The 20,378-nt window shown below is 39.1% G+C and overlaps 1 long non-coding RNA gene across 1 annotated transcript in view; it reads left to right on the top strand.

The window, feature by feature from the left end:
• LOC144771574 (uncharacterized) overlaps positions 1–15,752 on the top strand; it is a 280,409-nt gene extending 264,657 nt beyond the window's left edge. Inside the window, exon 4 of the long non-coding RNA XR_013599359.1 lies at positions 15,383–15,752. This is a non-coding gene — a long non-coding RNA (uncharacterized LOC144771574). The remainder of the gene's footprint in view (positions 1–15,382) is intronic.
• Positions 15,753–20,378: the final 4,626 nt, after the last annotated feature.

Raw genomic sequence — 20,378 nt, 5'->3', positions numbered from 1 at the left:
TACCCTTCCACGCTTAGGGTGGACAAAATTATTTACAACAAGGGGTGGTGAGGGACAGAGTCTCTGAATTAAGCAGAATACTCTCACCCAGTCAAGAGATCAGGGCTAGATCCAACACCGTTTTTTAGCTCATTGCACCATCCCAGTTTCAGAACCTGGCTGTATGCAAATTAGTCTGTTCCTGTCCCAGTGCATGATGGGAACAGGGCAAACCAAACTACAAAAGCCAATTCTTACACTGGGAAGGAAACAAGCTTCCGGGGACCGGTTTCTGGCATTACAGCCGTCTTCGGCCCGGCTTGCTTGAATCAGAATTAATTCAGAGACTCTGTCCATCACCACCCCTTGTTGTAAATAATTTTGTCCACCCTAAGCGTGGAAGGGTATACTCAGATGTGAGTCCCTTGCTCATTGCACCATCAGGATTCAAGCAAGCCGGGCCGAAGACGCCTGAAATGGCAGAAACCGGTCCCCGGAAGCTTGTTTCCTTCCCAGTGTAAGAATTGGCTTTTGTAGTCTGGTCTGCCCTGTTCCCATGATGCACTGGTGCCAGGGACAGACTAATTTGCATACAGCCAGGTTCTGAAACTGGGATGGTGCAATGAGCTAAAAAACGGTGTTGGATCTAGCCCTGATCTCTTGACTGGGTGAGAGTACTCTGCTTAATTCAGAGACTATGTCCATCACCACCCCTTGTTGTAAATAATTTTGTCCACCCTAAGCGTGGAAGGGTATACTCAGATGTGAGTCCCTTGCTCATTGCACCATCAGGATTCAAGCAAGCCGGGCCGAAGACGCCTGAAATGGCAGAAACCGGTCCCCGGAAGCTTGTTTCCTTCCCAGTGTAAGAATTGGCTTTTGTAGTCTGGTCTGCCCTGTTCCCATGATGCACTGGGCCAGGGACAGACTAATTTGCATACAGCCAGGTTCTGAAACTGGGATGGTGCAATGAGCTAAAAAACGGTGTTGGATCTAGCCCTGATCTCTTGACTGGGTGAGAGTACTCTGCTTAATTCAGAGACTCTGTCCATCACCACCCCTTGTTGTAAATAATTTTGTCCACCCTAAGCGTGGAAGGGTATACTCAGATGTGAGTCCCTTGCTCATTGCACCATCAGGATTCAAGCAAGCCGGGCCGAAGACGCCTGAAATGGCAGAAACCGGTCCCCGGAAGCTTGTTTCCTTCCCAGTGTAAGAATTGGCTTTTGTAGTCTGGTCTGCCCTGTTCCCATGATGCACTGGGCCAGGGACAGACTAATTTGCATACAGCCAGGTTCTGAAACTGGGATGGTGCAATGAGCTAAAAAACGGTGTTGGATCTAGCCCTGATCTCTTGACTGGGTGAGAGTACTCTGCTTAATTCAGAGACTCTGTCCATCACCACCCCTTGTTGTAAATAATTTTGTCCACCCTAAGCGTGGAAGGGTATACTCAGATGTGAGTCCCTTGCTCATTGCACCATCAGGATTCAAGCAAGCTGGGCCGAAGACGCCTGAAATGGCAGAAACCGGTCCCCGGAAGCTTGTTTCCTTCCCAGTGTAAGAATTGGCTTTTGTAGTCTGGTCTGCCCTGTTCCCATGATGCACTGGGCCAGGGACAGACTAATTTGCATACAGCCAGGTTCTGAAACTGGGATGGTGCAATGAGCTAAAAAACAGTGTTGGATCTAGCCCTGATCTCTTGACTGGGTGAGAGTACTCTGCTTAATTCAGAGACTCTGTCCATCACCACCCCTTGTTGTAAATAATTTTGTCCACCCTAAGCGTGGAAGGGTATACTCAGATGTGAGTCCCTTGCTCATTGCACCATCAGGATTCAAGCAAGCCGGGCCGAAGACGCCTGAAATGGCAGAAACCGGTCCCCGGAAGCTTGTTTCCTTCCCAGTGTAAGAATTGGCTTTTGTAGTCTGGTCTGCCCTGTTCCCATGATGCACTGGGCCAGGGACAGACTAATTTGCATACAGCCAGGTTCTGAAACTGGGATGGTGCAATGAGCTAAAAAACGGTGTTGGATCTAGCCCTGATCTCTTGACTGGGTGAGAGTACTCTGCTTAATTCAGAGACTCTGTCCATCACCACCCCTTGTTGTAAACAAGTTAGCTTAGTGGCAGCAAGCTACCTGGACCTGAGTGTTGAGATATACAATGGCAAAATAAAGACATCTCTTTATCGGAAGCCAAATGCTGGGAACAGTACGCTACATGCGTCAAGTAGCCATCCCCGCAATCTAATTAACAGCATCCCCTATGGGGAATTTCTCAGACTCAGGCGCAATTGTTCGATGGAGAGTGATTTCACTGAGGCAGCAAAAGATAGTGTCGAGAGATTCTCAGCGAGGGGTTACAAAGCCTCACTTCTCAAGAATGCACTCCAAAGGGTGGAACAACTACCGAGGGAGGCATTATTTGACGAAAAACAGAAATTGAATCAGGAAGATGGTAGATTCAGGCTAATAACCACTTTTTCTCTTGATTCCGATTGGTTAAGGTTCGTCATGAGAAAAAAGTGGCACATCTTGAGGACAGATAGTATTATTGGCTCTGATGTACCACCTGCTCCCTTAATAACATTCAGAAAAGCAAGGTCACTTCGGGACCAACTGGTACACAGCCACTTGGATCCAGTTGTGAAAAAAACTGGTACATTGCAGGAGGCAAGGGGATTCTTCCCTTGTGGAAGATGTAAAGCCTGCGCCAATAGCAAAAGAATGTTAACATACCCGGTGAAGGGACATAAGGGAGGCAGAAGGATTACCAAGTTCATGTCTTGTCACACCACCTTTGCAGTGTACTGTTTGAGATGCTCCTGCAATTTGAATTATGTGGGAAGCACCATCAACCCGGGCAAACTAAGAATTCTCGAGCACATGCGGGCGATAGTGAAGAAGGATTTCATTTAACCAGTTGCTCGACATTTTGCGATCAAGCGCAAAAGTGACAGAAATCTCCTCCAGTACTTTTGTTTAGATCAGGTACCAGAAAATCAGAGAGGAGGACAGGATACAGAAGCTTAGAAGGCTGGAATCCCGCTACATAGTAGATTTATAAACCAAGGCCCATGGGGGACTCAACTGTGGGGAGGAATTAGCGGTACATCTGGAAGATGAATTTGTGATCATCCAGAGTAGGCATTTTAAAAGTATGAACTGTCTTTGTGAGGTATAATTGTAGACTGTATATTGTGGATTGTACATGGATCTCTGGAATTTTGATACATGTACATTCCTTTTAAAAAATCAAGGTTGTGGGGGGAGAGGGCGTTAATGAAAAATCATGTAATATGAATTTGAGTTCATGTATGGAATTATGCATTTTGAAAATGTGAATATGGAATGAATCTGTATAGATTTTTGGTTTTGGATGAGGAAAAGTTGTATGGATTAATTGACATTGTTAAAGAGTCCATGGGGAGGGGGGAGGCAACCTAGGTGGGTTGCCATTGCCGATCTACGGCAAGATTACATATAACAGGACGATATCGTCAGTGTTTCACCATGATATGGGGGCAGAAAACAACCACACAGTTGATGTATTTGTATGGTTGCTTAGAAGGCCCAACATTGAATTGCGAATTGTATTTACAACATGGCGCCCATGAATTGTCTTAGCGCGCAATGTCCCTCTTTTGTTTCAACCATTCAAATTTGGTTTCAAAATGGCGCCGCGCAGCGCGTTACAGTTAGACACAGAGGAAGGGAACTTTCCCGAAACTATATATATATACTATATGTTAGAAACATGAGGCATTGTTACTCTGTGATTCGGGCAGAGATAACCATTGCTGAATGTATAACATCTACTACAGAATTATATGTGTATTTGCATTAGTATCCACCTCACAAACATATCAGAGATGGCTTATTGACCTTAGGTTATAATAAGATGATTCAATCTAAAATCCATAATATCCATTTGAAATTAAGTGCTCCTTTTTAGATCTGGCTTGACAGCGCAGCTATCATCTGATCTTACGTGATCACCAGAAAAAGAAGGACTTCTGTGGGATAGGCTTTGGATCTGCCCACGTGTTGGTTATCTTGAGTACAGCATTGGATTAGGTATACATTGTGCTGGTGCACAAATAAAGTAGTTCCATTGTCTCAAGTTTGCCTCTAGATGGTGTGTCAAATGATGGTCTGACACCAGCAAGCAAGTGAAAAGACGTGTTGGTCAATGCAGCAGAGGCTAGTTAAGTTTTCTTTATTTTATCATAGTGATATAGTGTGCTTGAGGTCATTATGTTTGTAAAAAATGAGTTTTTCAGAAATAGCAAGAGAAGTATCATGTTTAATCTGGGTTTATGGTGCCTTATGCGTGCCTTCATCTGCCATCTACTGGTGGGAAGTGTCACAAATCCAATCAAAACAGAAGAGAAAAAAAACATTTGAAGACTATGGAAAAAATGTGTGTTTTTCAAAGACAAAGCAACAGAATACTTTTTTTTTAAAAAATTTTTATTGAAAGTTCATGGCAACATAGTATACACTATACACGACAATATATATAAATATTGAAATAAATATACATAATGTAAAGACAGGAACAATTGATGTAGCAAGAAAAAGGCAATATATACAACAAGACATAGATTAAAAGAAAGATGGTCGTGAAGAGTCAAGGACATAAAGAACATTATGAGGCCCCGCACCTGGACAACCTCCATGTAGCCACTGGTGCCCAGATCCGTAGCCCCATTTCCCTAGATTTAAATCCCTTTAAAGCATACAGTTCTGACTCGATATTGTGAATCCCTAGCATCCTGCAAATCCACATTTGAAAGGTTGGGGCCTCGACATCCTTCCAAACAGCAGCAATTAGTATTCTAAAAACTGCTACTGATATAAAAACAAGCGCCTCAATCCAGTTTAGCATCACAACCAATTATTAAAAGTGTCGGGGATAGGTCTATTTTGACAGCTAGCAGCCCCTCTAAAAACCCTTCGATATCCTTTTTGATGGGGCCTAGTTTTTCGCAGCTACAGAACATATGTACAACGTCAGCTGGCCCGTTCCCACACCTAGGGCAGTTATTATCTGCCCTCTTACCCCAATCATATAATTTCGCCGGTGTGTAATATAGATTAAAAAGGGTCTTAAAGTGCTGTGCTCTTAGGTTTGAGGATCACAAGAACCTTTTATCCATTAGAATGGCTCTATCCAAATCAATATCTGGATCCCCCAGTTTTGAAGCCCAAGCTGTCTCTGTCTTGACCATATCATCAGGGAGCGCTTCCATAAATGTCCTGTATATTTCACTGATTCTACAGCCCCCCCCTTCATGTAATCTAGTAATGCACGTCTTTTGGATATATTTATACAGGGTCTTTTTGATTTTATTGTGTTAACCACCTGCATATACTTGAGCTCTTGACACCCTTGAAGTGAATAGCGTGACCTCAAGAGTTCAAGAGGCCTACATGCATCTTTTATCATTACTTGACCTAGTGTGGTGATTCCCTGTCTTTCCCAATGTCTCCAGGGACCATCACTACTTAGATGCGGGAATAATCCTGAATTCCAAAGTAAAGTATGTTGATTATACCTTGGAATGGCCTTATTTTTCTGTACAGAAGACCATAACCCCCAGACGTCTTCCAATATTTTATACCCTGATGCCTTAAAATAGCGTTTATCATATTTCCTCAACAGTGCACCATATGCTTCCCTCCCAAGGGCCAGCTGAAAAATAGAAGGAATATCTCCCTGACTATGCTTAAAGTCGTCTGGAAAAAAGAGTACAGCCATTTCTGTGAGAAGACAAGACCAGTTATAAAACTTAAGGTTTGGTATTCCCAGCCCACCCCTTTCCTGAGGAAGAGACATTAATTTGCTTGATCTCCTCACCTTGCCATATTGCCAGACAAAATTCATAAAAATAGCCTCCATTTCCTTGATCAGTGTATCATCTATTTTAAAGGGAATAGATCTAAATTTATATAGAATTTTCGGGAACATTGTCATTTTGATAACGTTGGCCCTGCCTATTACTGACAAGTGGAGTGTATCTATCCTTTTTAGATCTTGTTTCATCTTTTCCAATAGCGGTGCGAAATTATCTTTAATGATATCCCTTGGCTGAGCATTAATTATTATACCTAAGTACACTACTGAGTCCATATATCAAAGCAACAGAATACAATGGACTCCTGCTGGAGCCTTCTCTGTACCAGCTTGATCCCCTTCCCTCCCACCACATCTCTGATTTCATCAATATGAAACTTCAAGACCGAAATAAAACCCCAAACAGCAGCTCAGGAATAGAAAAACTCTATATGAGCTCACACTGCCCTGGCGGTATGCTCTGAAAGTCAAAAGAAGCACACAACCAGACCAAGGTCTGACTGGGACAAAAAATAGACCTGGACACTAAAACATTAGTATCCCACATTAGTGAATTAAAAAGCTCAAAATGCGTTCTATGATTGCAAATTGAGGCAGTGTTGAAATTTTAAATACACACAGTAAAAGTGTTAGGCAAGGTATAGAAGACTGCATGGATTTGAGCTTGCTTTGGCAATTCTTGTTTTTCTACTAGAGAAATCAAAAGGAAAAAACAGCCCAGTAGACAAAAACACTGGTCCGCAAACAGCCACAAAAAGGTCCACACACTCACCTGTCAGACCAGCTAATAGTGCAATGTCTGATTGCCATATATGAAAAGACAAAAACGTCCTACTTGGGTGGATACTCTTAGGTTATCCTGCATGTGTAGTGTAAATAGTTGTGTGGTTCCCAGACAGGCTGTCTTGCAGCGGAAGAGGCAAAGTTACAAAAAGTCCGTACGTAGTACTGGCAGCAACATAAACTTCTTTAAATTAAATCAATGCACAGAGCAAAAGTATGTGGTTTTAGCGCTACTGGTATTATTAGCTATTGAGGCTCATGACAAAATGTAATATGGTAAACAATGTACAATTTTATTCTCTTATTAAGTATATACAAGTTCATACGGCAATTAAAAACACATGAAAAAAGTCATTATCATAACAATTTATATAAAACATATAAAACAATTTTAATTAAAACAAAGAATCTTAAAGTAGTCGACGCGGCGTTTCGGCTTGTTTTGTGGTACACCTTCCTCAGGACTGATTCTAGGTTTCAAAGAGACACAAAGTTACCATACATCCCACAGTTTTGGGCACATAGAAGTTCATGCACATGAGCCTATCCTATTTTTTTTATATCAATGACCTCCAATCTTTTACACAGTGTTGGCCATACAGTCTAAAACATTACTTAAATTTTTAGCAAAAGTTAGCATTTTTCTTTACAATAATACAAGATTCCTATATGTGTTTACCTCTCCCTTGGACCGTTGGTCCACTGTCATTATGTGTACTCCCTTCTCAAAGGATTGCCCATTTGGACAAACGTTAAAGTATTCTTCCCATACCTTTTATGTGTGGGTATTTTTTCGTGAAGAAAAAACTCTGTTGAATGATTCATCAATTTTCAGTGGGATTTTAAAAAAAATAAAGTAGGCTGGTCCTTCCGGTCTCAGCAGTCTCTGTGATAAATAGAGACAAGAAATATGTGTAGGATTACACCTTTAGTTCTTGTACCTATTTGGGTGTCGAACTAGATTTGTTTTACACATACCTTTCGGGAGAGTGGGATAAATTAAATCTCTTCCGTATTCAATGCCCTTGTCTTTGAATTCAGGAGCATTTGAGAAACATTTTAAAAAAAAATTCTGTAAACAAAAGAAGGGAATTTTTACTACTAGATTCTCCTTCGTCGCATTATTGATATATCTTTTTAGTAATTCAGGACATATACCTACATTGATTAAGTTCTTAAAAGATGATGCGCTGTCAGGTGGAGCCACCGTATGTTTACTCGATGGGGGGAATGTGTCCTGTGAATATTAAGGTACACGTTACCCTAGGTTAACCTACTGAGTCAGTAGCTATATTCCTCCATATGTTACTAATTTACCAATAGATCCTTGTAACTGGCCAATCGTTGCAACTCGGAGACCTTTCTCAATTGGGTCACCAGTACGGCGAAAGGAAAATGTGGAGCCTGGGGGATGCCCTCCCGGTCCTGTCCTTGTTTCTAAATTTTTTAGGAGAAAAACAAAGAAATCTACTCAGGCCTTAGTGTAGGTGCCATGCCATCTTTACTTCTTAGCAACAGTTCTTAAACACTGGAGTCTACTGGTTCATGCCATTATACAAAACATGGCTAACATAAACTGGAAGTCATAATCTTGGCCATTACTTGCCAGAGATATCAGTCATTTAATATAACTGTGCCAGCCCATATTTCCAATTATTCTGGGTTATGCCTTATAGCATTATCCCTACACTTTTCCCCATTTCTGTAGTAGCAGATATTTTTCCATTATTTACACACTAGTGTCTCCTGATCTATATCATTCTGTATTCCAATTTTGTTTTTAGAAGAATCTGCCCCTCATATGGCAGCATCTTGCCGCCTGTGTTCCTGAATTTAAGCAGCTGCTTACCGCAAAGATGAAAATCGGCCTCCCTGCTCCGTGTCCCGTAACAGCGCCTTGCTTCGTAACAGCCGTTTCTGTCGAAGTACAAAGTCACTTTCTCTTTTGGGCATATAAATAGCTCATGGCTTTTGATTGGATTGATGAGCCCATACCCCTCATTGGCTCAAATGCAGCCAATCAGGCGTATGTCGTCATGGTAACCGGACGCATCCACACTGGAGCGTTCCCGGTTTAGTGATAAGTCTTGGCTTATTACCCACATGCGCGTTCACTGGTTCATAGTGAAACGCGTTGTTATGGTGACTAGGCTTCACGCAGTCACTATGGCTCTCATTGGTTGCTGAAAGTGAACATTCCTATTCGGTGATTGGTTTAACGAGAGACGCGTTGTCATAGCGTCCCCCGGTGCCCCAATCAGGCCGAGTTTCTTTTTTTTATTTTATTATGTTCTTTTTTTTCAATAATCTTTCATGATATCTTTATAATTTTAATCATCACATTTTCTCGTTATTCATATTATATTCAAAGGAATACGGGAACTACTATATGTTGTATGCGCCTCGATTAAGTTCTCATTACCCCTTACAGCGCAATTGTGAGAGATACCAGATTTACCGATAGCACACTGGAACTAGTTGGTACATCCGCATGTGTTATTAATAGAAGTGTACCAAGCCTCATATGGAGGTATATATAGGTGTTGCAGCCATTGTCTTTGATTTATATACAGACATTCTTTTAGTCATTTTATGGGGAAAGACAAGACAAGACAAAAATAAGGGTAGCCCGTGATGCTTTGGTCATATCCACCTTCGATTTAATGTGTCTTCCTATGTTGTACACTAATCATTTTACACTAATCATTTTATTAGCTTTTCCCAGTCTTCTCTAGAGTTAAGACCGCATCTCACGCTATTTAAAGTAGACATGTAGAACTGCTCCCTACGTTTTCTTTTGTCCTCCATACCACCTCTCATGCTCCCGGTCACGGTCTCCAGACCGCACCACCTGAGGTCATCAACTTGATGACCGGCTGTGCGCCAGTGTTCCGTGAGAGGAGCTCCTGGTTTATTAGTTCTTAATGCCGACCTGTGTTCATTTAGGCGGACCCTCACTTCTCTTGAGGTTTCCCCTACATAGGATTTCATGCATGGGCATTGGATCAAGTATACAATATTTTTGGTCCTGCAATTCATAAAACTTCTGATGTTGGTTGTTTTACCATTGGCACATATTTTGCTGCCCTTGATAATGCTAGCACAGTTTGTGCAGCCCAGACAGGGAAAGGTACCCATTGGTAAGGGGTTGTTGTTGATACTTGTCTGTGCTTTCTTATTGTTTTCTCTATACGTATGAACTAGGGAGTTTCTGATCGTCCTATTCCTACGGTACGAGAACATCGGTTTGGGAATTGGGGTTTCAGCTTTATCTCTTATTAAGTGCCAATTTTTATAGATGATGTTTTTAATCATATGGCTTACTTGGGTATAGTTAGTGACAAACATAATTGGTTGCTGCTCTCTCAGTTTTTGTTCATTAGGTTCAAAGAAGGAATCCCTATTATAATATTTTGCGCGTTTATATGCGTGTCTTATCATTCTCCTCGGGTATCCTCTCTCCACGAATTTCTGTTTAAGGTTGCTAGCATGTTTGTCATAGTCCTGTATTGTAGTGCAGTTCCTTCTAAGCCTAAGGAATTGCCCAAACGGGATGTTATTCTTTTGTGACGGGGGATGGTTGCTGTCGAAGTGCAGCATAGTGTTCCTATCGGTAGGTTTAGTGTATAACTCTACGCTCAGGTATCCTTCTGAGTGTTTGATGGTAATGTCTAAAAATTCGAGTTGTGTGGTACTTGTGTGGGAGGTGAATTTGAGATTGATATCTCCAAGGTTAAGCCATTCCAAAAATTCATTTAGGGTCTCTCTATCTCCTGACCAGATGAAAAAGATGTCGTCTATGTATCTGGCCCATTCCATGATGTTCTCATAGAATGGGGCAGTGGGGTTAAAAATATGTTTTTCTTCAAACATTGACACATATAAACAAGCCAGACTTGGGGCGCATGTGGCCCCCATGCTGGTCCCCTTTATTTGTCTATAGAGGTCTTCTCTGAAAAGAAAGATGGTATTCTTAAGGACAAGTGTGATGCAGTCTATTATGAATGCTTGGTGATCTGTCAAGTCTTGTCCATTTTCACTAAGGATTTCCTCCATGATTCCAATTGTGCTGTCTTGGGGGATGTTCATGTACAGTGCTTCAATATCTAAAGTCACTAGTACTTGTGTTTCAGGATTGAAGCTAAGCCCTTCCACCTTTTTTATCATAGCCGTGGTATCTTTTATATAAGCCTTTTGTTGGCACACCAGTGGCTGTAGGAACACATCCACGTATTTACTGAGGGGTTCCGTAAGTGATCCAATACTGGATACTATTGGCCTCATTGGGGGATTCTTGATGTCTTTGTGGACCTTAAGTAGGCCATATAAAGCTGGTATGGTAGGGTCTGTGTTGAGTAAAAATTTAAATTCTTCCTCGCAGATTATCTCTTCGTCTCTAGCTAATCTCAACATCCTATCTATTTCTACCTTTAAGAGGCGCCATTCCTCCCTGTTAGATTTCTTGTAGTGGTCAGTGTTATTAAGGAGTTTGTACATCCTCATGTTATAGTCTGTACTACTCATCAAAACTATACTTCCCCCTTTATCTGCTGGTTTCACAGTTAAATCTTCGCTTTGTTGCAATGAATTTAATGCCACCTTTCCCTCTTTACTTAAATTAAAAGATGTCCAGTTCTTATGTTTTAACAAATCGTCTACACTTTTGTCGACTGATCTCTCAAAAGCTTCGACATCTTTGTGTACCATGCTTAGGGTAGGGGTCCAAGTTGATTTATTTTTTAAACCTGACTTATTGGGTTTAGATTGTTTGTCTTTTCCTTCAAAGAATATTTGCAGTCTAACTTTCCTGAAAAAGTTTTGTAAGTCTAGTTCTAGTGCATATCTATCTATCGGAGAACAGAGGGCATAACCTAGTCCTTTTTCTAATAGTTTCAATTCTATTGGGGTTAACTGATGTTCAGATAGATTGATCACTGCTGCCTTTTGGATGTTATTTATTCCCAGGTCTTCTGACTCCTGGTTCTCGGACATGGGGTTTTGGGGTTGTGGATTGAAGTTCCCACGGCCTCTCCCCTTTCCTCTGGGTTGTCCAAAATTCTGATTGCGCTTCTCTAAAAAAGAAAGGCCTTCCCTAACCTGGTGTATGTTGGTTTCTTTTTCCACGTTATTTGCCTTCTCGTTCATTTGTTCCCCCTCTGAGTCTGAGCTCGTGTAGGAGGTATCGAAGAAACGTACTTTTCTTTTTGGGAAGTTTCGTGGTTGATTTTGCCACTGTCTGCGAGGTTGATATTGCTCCCTCGGGCGTTCATAAAAATCCTTTTGAAGATAGGGATAAACGAACTCTGGATTATAATTCGCTATGTCCTTCCTAAGTTTGTTACTCTTCTTTTTAACTAGGTATTCATTATAACCCGATACATCCTTCTGGATCTCATCTAGTTTTGCCTTAGCATCTTCTAGGGCTGTACTCTCTAGCAATTTTGTTTCCAGCTAATTAATTTCCTTTCTCTCGAAAACCAGGACTTCATGTGCTGTCTCTATTATTAAGAGCATCCAGTCCCGGCTGCATCGGTTGGCCACCAGGGTCCATTTCTCTATAAATTTTTTATCTGTAATAAAGATACCTGGCTCGTTTGTAACTTGGAGGCCTTTCGGGGTGATCCCGTTTTTACAGTATTGTACTAGAAAATCTGCGTGGAGTTCGGCCCTCACTACCTTCTTTTTCAGGTTCCAGAGTTTCTGATATTGTTCTTCCTCTGACTTATCAATTATGACAGTGGTGGTGCTTTTAGATGCACCATTAATTAGTTTATTAAATTGGTCTTCCGAAAAACTATAGGTTCGTATTCCTTCCATTATTTTTTTCGGGTGATGGTGTGTTGGTAACTTGATGTACCTAGCTGCTAGGATGGCAGAAAAGTTGTATCCCTCCTCAGCTAACAAGCCGAGTATAATTGGAAAAATGTAAAAGGAGGACCCCTCACAGTTTTGTTAAGGACCAGGGGGAATGAATAGGGAAAGACAAAAACGTCCTACTTGGGTGGATACTCTTAGGTTATCCTGCATGTGTAGTGTAAATAGTTGTGTGGTTCCCAGACCAGCTAATAGTGCAATGTCTGATTGCCATATAGGCCAGTCCGACCCTGAACACAACCAGCATTACGGAGTTTACTGAAGGAAACATTTATATCGCTTCTTCTGTGCTCTGCTCCCAGTAGTGCTTTCCCAGTTCCTACATTGCTCATATATATAATCATCCGTCTCACTCAATGCTGGTGTACACTGCACTGTTAGGCACCCTTTCCAACACCAGTATTACCACCACAGGCTGGTGTTCTGTGGTAAATGGCTGGCTTTAATAAGCAAAAGAGGGGTCCAGGGCAGAGTTTTTCTGCTTTATTATGCAGTCTGTAAGACCATGTGGCTAAGAAGAAGCAATGCAATACCACAATTCCCACGATGCAATAGCTGCCATCAACCCTTGCCTACATCAGAGAATAGGACAATATTACCCACAAACTGCAGTCCGTTATCCACTACCATATCGATTCCCAGACCCATCGATGAATGTGGGGGAAGGGTTAATTGAGGGGAAGTATTGGGCCCCAATGCTTATTGCTGTGCTATTTTAAAGTCACATCTTGCAGCTATCAGGGACCTAGCTAATCAGTGTTGCAAACAAATGCAGTGGCATTGGGGCTCAAGGGCGTAAGGGGTCTACTGCAATCCAATTATGACTGCTTTTAAGTGCCAAACTCAGGAACCTGGGCGCCGTTGATAGAAAAAACAAGGGTATATCTGACATTATAGTTAGGTGTTGAAACAAGGTAAAAACTATCATTTAAAAAAAAAGAAACAATTCAGAAATTCACACATTATAGTATACTGAGCTAACTATAACTTGCTCCCCTGCCATGCACTGCTTATGACCTCACATATTACATCACACATGGCATTCTAAATTACATCATTTATGACATCACTGAAGACAGTTCAAATTACATAACTGATTAATTTTAAATGTTCGTTTTTACCTTATTTCAACACTTAAATATAATGTACTTTAACCTTTGGTTTTGTCAGTGAATTTCTAGTGTTTTTGATATATATTCAATAAAAAAACAAAGGTTTAAGATTATTTAACATTATCTATAAATCGTACCTTCCCCATGCACTGCTTATACCCTTGCAGATTACATCACTTATAGTATGTTAAATAATAGTATTCATAACAACACTCATGCTGTCTGAAATGACTTAATTAATGATACATAATGACATACATACATACATAATGAACAATGTGCATGGTACAGAGCCAAGTTATAGTTATTTTTTGCCGGCCTAGCAAGTTCACACCACTTAAAGTTATAAATCTAACTTTTAATTTCTAAGGCTTGTGTAGGGTAAATTATTGTTATATAGAAATAATAAATTAATTGTTTCTAACTATAACTAATCAAACCTCTGCTTTTTTCTTTGAATTTGAACATTTATAATCATATAATATTGTTTATTATGCTGAATACTTTCAAAGCACTACAAAGTTCATTATGTATGTCAGAGCTGTCTGCGTGTTGGTGTTCTTCCCAGTACTTCTGTAACATTTTTAAATGATATTTACACAAAAGAATCTTTTTTTAAACTATCGATCTAGGGTTTGAAAGCTACTTTTGTTTTTTAATGGTATATGTGTTAGTATTGAAACTGTAGGTTGTGTTTGTGAACTATACGGGTACCACAATAGAATAGAGATACTACTGAGGTACTTTCACTTTTGTAAAACATCATTTAATTGGCTTAGAACTCTGTCCATTGTAGGAAACAGGAAGTGCATACCCCTTATCACGTTCCAATTATGGGCTAGATGTAGGTGGGCAAATACCGGTCAGTAACGGCCGGAAATCGGTAAATTTCCCGTTACTGACCGGTATTTAGCCCTTTGTGATGTAGAAGTCTGGATTTAAGGATTCGGTATTTTACCGATTCCTTAATTTAAGGAATCGGTAAATTACAGAATCCTTAAATCCTATGTAGGGAGCACTGAAATGTGAGTGCATTTTTGGTTAAAGGATTTATTATTTACCACCAACTACAAGTTGGTGGCAAATAACGAATACCTTTAAAAAAGCAATTTTGTGCTATTTTAAAAGTGCCATGTGGCAGACATACATGCCCTTAGGGCATGTATGTGCGCCACATGTGCACACATGCCCGAATCAGGGGTGCAACAGGGTATCAATGTGACACCCTGCCACCCTTGAATATGCTCCCCTATTACTGAATCTGTAATAGTGAATGGCTTCCCATTCATTCCTATGGGCCTCTAGGCCATAGGAATGAATGGGAAGGTATTCCTTATAACCGATTCGGTAAATACTGAATCGGTAATAACGAATATTACCGAATTGGTAACATTTACCGATTTTTTACCTACATTCTATTTACCGATTCATAAATACCGAATCGGTAAAATTTGGTATATAGGAATCTGTAAATAGAAATTACCTACATCTAGTCCTATATCTTTAACGGTGAAGCTTGTGCTCTTTGCAAATGGGAAAAACGTTTGTTCAGAAGCCACCTTTGACGTTTAAGAGAACAGCAATGCTGGAGAAAATGATCCTGTGCTGTTGTAATGGGGGAAGGAGAGGTGGTGCGGAGGAAGTAACTGAAGGACACAAGAGTGCGGGAATTTTTTCTTCGTCACCTAAAGGAAAACTGTGAATGCTAAACTTGCTACATGTAACAAAGTAATTACCCTGGGCAACATTAAATAGTACTACTTTGTTACCACAGAAATGAAACAAAACCTGCAGGCAATTGATTTCACCAGTTTGGCATGTGCAGAAAGAAGGTATCAGCAGGAGATAGAAGAGACCAAAGCAGGAAAATCGGCATCGGCATCGGCCACTTTTTCTGTTAATCAACACCTCCCACAACCTCCACCACCAACTGCTGCATCTGTCTCTCACGTAGCACCTTCTACTTCTTCTGCTACATCTGCCCCTTCACCAACACAAAGTACATCAGTACCAGTACCTGCTTCTGGTACTGTGGTGGCAATACATCTTTTGCCTCATGAGGTTGTGGAGCAATATGGCAGAAAAACAACATATTGTCTCAAGTGACATACTGCCATTGTTGCAGATGAGAGGGATATGACCATCCATCGGGAGCTTGTCATGGCTCAACAGTGTCCTCCTGCACACCCTTGTTTTTTTTACTTGTTTTCCTCCTGTCTCCTGTTAAGATTATTGCTTTGGTTGGTCATGTTGACATTGTTAAAAAAAACTTCCAGAGAAAATCATAAAAAGATAAAGTAGAAAAAAGTTATTTTCAGAACTAACTAAATGTCTGAAAAGATAAAGAACTTCTACTAATATTAACCATATAAGGTAACAACAACTACAGTAATATCTGATTGTAGTCAATATATTTAACACAAACCCAATCCCTTATTGTTTTCCTTTGTATGTGTTTTCGAACATAAGTAACATTTCTGTTGACTACTACACATAATTTAGAACATTTACAGTTCAACATGATCATATGGCAGTAGTCATCATGAAACACTGGGGAAAAACAAATCAACTGGATTGTGAAAAAAATCCCATAGATGCTGTTCATGTCCAATTGTTCATATATCTAACTAAGTAATTTGATGTATGTGAAAACACTTAGAGCAGATTTTTACAAATGTCATCACTCATGCCAGGCCACATAATGACATATCCTAAATCATCTAACTATAACTCATAAGTACCATTTCTGCGTTATAACAACCGTAATATCATAACTTAGAACTCTTGAAGTAAAATAAAAGGTAATTCTCTTGTAAATGTTTAGGCAGTCTGTGATTAAAAGTAAGAGTACTATTGTTATATTCTGTCCAACCTGTGTTATTCTTTAAGTAGATTGTGCAGAGTCCTGATGCTGCAATCGCTCCATGATGAAAAATGATGGCATTAGTACAATAGGTGCATCCTGAAATAGAAATCTGTGAAGTAATAAGGTTAAAATAGAAGCATTTATTTTACTCTTATTGACTCTACATCTTCGAATCATAAAAATTACATATTCGGTTACCATTATTAAATTAAGTGTGGAGACAAGTTCTGATTGACAGTTTAGACATACGTTGTTTTGCACAACTTTAGAAAAATAAATCCTTAAATGCAATTGATATGCAATCAGGTTTTGGTAGATGTACAAATCTTTCAATGTTTGTAGCAGTGGAGCTTGAATGTAGACAATTGAAGCATTCATGTTTCCAAGAGTAGCTTTTAGTGAACAAGTCATAACGCGGGTGAGTTATGGTAGCTATTACTCTCAGAACAGTCATATAGAATTCTTGAGCATCTTGTTGTTCATTGACAGAAAATTGAATAGCACCTCTACACATATTGACCATATTGTGTATGGCACAGGTAGAGTGGCATTTATGTTTGTCTGACATAATCTGTTCATGAAGTGTTATCACGATTTTGCAGAAACATTGATCTACATGCTGGTGGGTTATTTCTTTAACAAATGGTAGGTAAAAATGCATAACAATTATATTGCTGTAGCAATGTATACCATTCTGATTTTGACACTGATGTTCTGTTATTTCCTTGCTTTTAGATTTTCTGGGGGGGTTTTTAGGAACTTCCAATTCTTTTTTGTCATTGTAGTGTATTTAAAAATTTTCTTTCAAAAGACATTTTAGGGTTTTAGCAAAATGAGCTATTGACCAAAATGAGGAGTGCATCTGTTTCCATGTTGAAGTCCATGATCTATTGATTTTTTGTATGCATTTGTAACTTTCTAGTTGTTCACTATTTAATTGATATACTAAGTTATCGAAATGATGTATGTCCCCTTTATTACTTGGTTTATTGCATTTTGAACCTCGACTATGGCAACCACAGCTTCAGTTTCAATAATTAGTTGTCCAAATTATAATATTCTGTTATACAGCTACTGTCTGCTATAATTCTTGTCTTATCAAAATCTGTAATATACAGTCATGTAAGGTTTTTAACTTGAAAAAGAGCAACATATGCCATAACCTCATTGAATACTGTTGATCCAATGTTAACAAGAGCATAATCTATAGATTAGTCATTGCAATTTGTTTAGTTACCACTTAAGCTAAATAAAGAGAAAACTGTTCTCAATAAATATATAAATCTTTCAGAAGAATCTTCCTGCACATCGGTACATATGTTTTGCCGTTTAATGTGGTCAATATTTAACCACAATAAATTCCATGTCTTGATGTTTTCCATATATAACAAAGTCCACTACAAATCACATGGCTCCATTTACTCGTCATTCTTCTACATGTAATTTTCAATGTAAAATCACACAATTTTTACATAGCTGGAAAACTTTCTCCCATCTTTTGTAATTTATTAGCTAAAGTTTTACTTTTAGTTTGTGTTAAGTTACTTATTCTTCACTTTATCTTTAAAAGGAAGATGCACAATTATTTTGTTTTCCGAATGTAGCATTTGATAGTTTAGCTGGGCACATTTTTCTACAGTTGGCATTAAACAAACAATGAGTTGTGATTTTAAGAGATGTTAATGCAGAACTTGTGCAGGTGAATGAATGTTAGGAAATAATTTTCGTATATTTCGTGTCCTTAGCATAATCTTTGCTTCATTTGTTACAATGCCAAAGTGAATGTCTTTCAATATCTTGTCATAATCTTCATCATTTGCTTGCTTCATATTTTGTGTAAATTCTGTGGATGTGAAATGCAACCAAATGTTGACATTGTCTATACTTTTCAAATAACTCTGGGTTTAGTCTTACAAAATTTTGTTGAAAATCAGTTGACCTTTTACAGGTGTTAGTTGTAATAAGTCTCCAAACATAATTCAATGTTTGCCTCCAAACAGCACATCCCTCCTGCATAGGAAGATGAACAAACGCCAACGGTGAGTTTGAAACCATACTAACTTTACCTACAATCAAAACTTTTAATTTTGTTAGGACCCTAGGAAGATCTTTGTATCTATGAGTATTTAATTTTAAACATTCCAGTTTGTTACAATGCCTCACAGGTAGTAAGAGTAGACAATGTAAGGTAATTCCTTTGATGTTATGTGCTGCAAAGCCAGTAGGAGCAGTAACTACACAAGATAAGAAGGTAGTAACTTGATGCGCATAAGCAGCAATTACTTTAATAAGAAAGTTTATACCTGTTCCTGCCTGCCTGTCCACTCAACTATTGTAATGTAGGATAATAAGTACAACATTCACATATTCCATTTCCATGTTGAAGTTCATGACCTGATTTTTTGTATGCATCTGTAACTTTCTAGTTGTTTACTATTTAAGTGATATACTAAGTTATCGAAATGATGTATGTCCCCTTTTTTACTTGATTTATTGCATTTTGAACCTCGACTATGGCAACCACAGCTTCAGTTTCAATAATTAGTTGTTCAAGTGGGTCAGCAGTCCTGGAAGTAGAACTATTATTAGTAGAGAGAGTACAGCAATTAATTTCTGCATTAATATTGTTATCTTCTATTTCTTGATTGAGCATTTTTAAGTATGCCTGAAATTCAGGCAATGTAAAGTAATTTTTATAAACATTAAATGCATCTTGATAGCACTGAAAGGGACCTATATGTTATTTTTCTTCACACGATGGTTTAAATAGTTCAAGCAGTGCTAAATAGTAAAATTATTTCATTTTGCCTGTGTCACAACTTAGTTTACGATTGATAAGTATTAATCAACCATTGGTATCTTCTACTAAAAATTTCCAGTGTTTATGTCTTCTGTCATATTGTTTCTGTATGTGTAGAACTAAGCAACTTCATAGAGGCATTTTCTAACAATGGACGTCTCTTTGGGTAGTATGTGTCCAACATATTTGTTTTTAAAATGTCTTTGTTTCTAAAAATGTATTTGATTGTTGGATCAAATATTCAATTTGTGTAGGCTTTTCAGGACTCTTCAACATAATGATCACATTCCTAAACTAAGCTATGTGATTGCTCTTGATTTAAAATATAACTTGAGCTTGAGGAACCTATGCGGTCACAGGATTTATAGTTACTAACCTTAAAGTGAGATAGCGTTTGTAGTCTAAATCTGTATAATTTTTTACTCAAGGATTGCTATACAAAAAGATCTTCCCATATTTCTTTCATATCTGTTTTTTCTGCGTTTGTAATGTAGAAAGTATCATAACATGCAGATGCTGTTGGGTTATCTGCAACAAATAATATATTTATATTAGCATCCCAAATTGGAAGAATTAAAGTTTCTAGACATTGATTCATTGCGATGCTTATGGTCTCCTAAGATTGTACGTGTTTTTCGATGATTTGCAAGTAACTGCATGACCTACAGATAACATTAAGGGCCAGATGTAGGTAAAACCGAAATACCGAGTTCTTAATAGCAAATTTTACCAATTTGCTATTAAGAACTCGGTATTTCAGATGTAGATGAAAAAATCGCTAAAATTTAGCGATTCTGTAAAAATCGTTAATAAAAATACCGATTCCTCATTACCGAATCGGTATTACCGATTTCATAATACCGAATTGGTAATTAGCGAATCCGGTATTTCAAAAAATCGGAAAGTTGTGAATCAGCCAATCCTGTGCTTCCTGATGACCTCACAACCAGGAAGTGGCCACACCCATGCAGCTTCACTGATCCTGAAGCTGTTGGAGAGGCAGGGAGCACACCTTACAACACAGGAGCTGCCTTGCAAAGATCTTGCAAAGACACCCCAAACCAGAAATGGACAACCAGGAGAAGGAAAAGGAGGCAGGAGAGC

Source organism: Lissotriton helveticus, chromosome 8 (genome assembly GCF_964261635.1).
Source record: "Lissotriton helveticus chromosome 8, aLisHel1.1, whole genome shotgun sequence".
Taxonomy (NCBI): Eukaryota; Metazoa; Chordata; class Amphibia; order Caudata; family Salamandridae; genus Lissotriton; species Lissotriton helveticus.
The sequence above is the reverse complement of the archived record's forward strand: the minus strand, read 5'-3'. Positions and strand labels throughout refer to the sequence as shown.